General features: G+C 37.6%; 1 non-coding gene across 1 annotated transcript; it reads right to left on the bottom strand.

The window, feature by feature from the left end:
- Positions 1-2,190: 2,190 nt before the first annotated feature.
- LOC139011833 (U6 spliceosomal RNA) lies at positions 2,191-2,295 on the bottom strand. The gene has a single exon (XR_011471663.1). It is a non-coding gene; the product is annotated as a U6 spliceosomal RNA (small nuclear RNA).
- Between the last annotated feature and the right edge of the window lie 391 nt (positions 2,296-2,686).

Below are 2,686 nucleotides of genomic sequence, written 5' to 3'. Positions count from 1 at the left end.
ACTGCCTAGTACAGTGTTCGTTTTTGGAGCAGGAGCTATCGAAGCAAGAGAAAAGTTTAAAGAGATATTTTCTATAGCAGTGGTTCTAAAAATGTGGTTCCCAGGCCAGTGGCATTAGCATTAATGTAGTAGCTTGTTAGAAATGCATAGTTGTGGGCCACACCCCTGAACTACTAAATCAGAAATTCTAGGGGTAAAGTCCAACAGTCTATGTTTTGGATGTGTTCCAAGTGATTCTGATGTGTGCTGAAGTTGGAGAAACATTGTTCTCCTGGAATGCAGCCCATTAATTCATTCAACAAATATTGAGTGACTATCTAATAAGTTCTAGGCACTCTCTTTAGGCGCTGCTAATATAGCAGTATGAACTAATGGCCAAACTCTTGCTCTCTTGCCACTCATACTCTAGTGAACAATCTGGGAAAGTCAAGAGCAGTTGAAATGAGGAACTGAATTTTAAACTTATTTTAAGTTAATTAAATTTAAATAGCCAAATGTGTTTATTAAGGGCTTGTCATTTTGGACAGAGCAGGTTTTTTTAAAATAAGATGTTGAGGAAATACTTTTCAAAAGGTCATCATCTGGTTATGCAGTTTGCCAATTAGATTATTTTCCTCTTGAGTTGTTATCTCTATATATTAAAGGCTGATATGCTAAGTGTCCATCCAGGTAATGACGTCACGTAGCAACGCTTGGCTTCTTCTCCCTAGCGACTAGCCTCCTTGCAGTTTCTTCAACCCAGGAACACTACTTGCTTTATAGCCATGTGGAAACATTTTACACTGTACCCAAATGTCTGTGAAGCATTTTCTTATGCCTCATCTCATCTGAATCTCACAGAAGTCCTGGAGTAGGTAGATAGGAGACTCAGTGGAATCCTATTTTCTTTTCATTAGCCAGAAAATGGAGATTTAGAAAACTTAGCAACTTGACCCAACTGAAAAGCAGTAAGAAATGGTAGACCTTGAAAGTGACTTCAGATTTTCTCACTGCACAGAATATAGTCAAACACTGCTGCAGTTAAATGTTTTACCCTTTGTTCTCCCCATGTGCTCTGGAATAATAATGTGCTTCGTGTTGATATTTGCCGCTGTGTTGCTGACAATTACCTGAAAGAGAAGTTGGGGTGCTTTACTGGGCTAGAAAAAGTTTAGCTACATCAGAAAGCAAGTCTAATTAAGCAAATTTATTCTATATACTAGTATATAAAAGGCTAAATTGACCCACCCATGCGCGATACATATAAAGCTCTTGCTGGTGCCAATTGCATGCGTGTTTCCATCTGTCATTGTTGGTCATGAATTTGGTTGACACTTCTATTATAGAGAAAGGATGAATAGCAATATTAAAATATTTCTTCTAATTAATTTCCTTTCACTGTGCACGAATTCGTGCACCAGGCCACTAGTTGTTAGTATATTTTCTTGTGTTTAAAATGCGCATCATTTCCTACTCATCTGTGTATCCCTTCCTTGTCTGGTCTTACACACACACACACACACACACACACACACACACACACAGTTCCTCATTATTTCTGCTGTATCACTAAGCACTAAGATTCTGTTATCTTTATATTTCTTGAGGCAGTACTATATACATATTATGTTGAATCAAATTCTTTACTATTTGCTCTTCTTTAAACTTAGGAACCTAATGTTTACCCCTGAATTATAGTCCTAAAGTTTACCAATGTCTTCCACAGAGGGCAGATGTTTCTCTTTAATCTTCTGGTAGTTGTACCATGATCAGTCCTTTCCTGAAGACCACTCTTTAGCCTCCTACGTGCTCCAACATCCTGAGTGTCTTACTTCTTTTCCCATTGGTCTTTTCTTTCTAGTTGCCCCTGATGCTATGGATAGTTACTACAGCTCAGATCTAGTCTTCTGGATTGAGCCCAAAGCCCTGATTTATGTTTTCTATAAGAAAATATATCTAATTCTAATTTCTCCAATGGTCTGCCTTAGAATCTCACATTTTCTCCTTGAAATTTTTTGTTTGATGTACACAAATCTAAGTTTAATAGTAAAATATGATTTTACTATCAATGTTAATTTCCCATCCTATGTTGAAAAGGCACCCCCTGTATTTCCTGTTGCCCAACTGGAAGACCTGGTCTTCCCGACTTTCCACACTTTATGCTCCCTCTCACCTCAGTCAACTAATATTGGAGATTCTTTTTTTAAAAAATAAAATATGAAACATTTCATGACTTTGCATGTTATCCTTGCTCAAGGGCTATGCTAATCTTCTCTGTGTCATTCCAGTTTTAATACCTATTGCCAAGGTGAGCACAGTTTGATCTTTCTAATGGATGTTAGTTGCAACTAGTTTCCTTCTCCACTGTCCATACCTTGGCTTAGGTCTTCTTTGGCCACTAATTGAAGCTTTTCCTTTAAGTCTCAATTGGGGTTGTATTAACCACTTCAATTCTAACTCAGTTGATGGTTTTGCTTGCATCTTACCCACCTAGTTGGGCTACCCACTCTTGCTTTCCCAACCATGTGCTTTTGCTTAACATTATTAGCTCTGTCAAAAATTGAATTGTCTTGTGTTTTCAAATTCTACATGCCTAAATCCTTTATGGTTTATTGTGTTATTCACATTTTATTAATCAACTGTTTATTGAGTGCATGCCATATGCAAGGATTGAGCTGGGCACCCATGTCTTTAGTGCTCAGCTTAT

Source organism: Myotis yumanensis, unplaced genomic scaffold (assembly GCF_028538775.1).
Source record: "Myotis yumanensis isolate MYYU_CA2020_CCGP unplaced genomic scaffold, mMyoYum1.0.hap1 SCAF_5, whole genome shotgun sequence".
NCBI classification, from domain to species: domain Eukaryota; kingdom Metazoa; phylum Chordata; class Mammalia; order Chiroptera; family Vespertilionidae; genus Myotis; species Myotis yumanensis.
The sequence above is the reverse complement of the archived record's forward strand: the minus strand, read 5'-3'. Positions and strand labels throughout refer to the sequence as shown.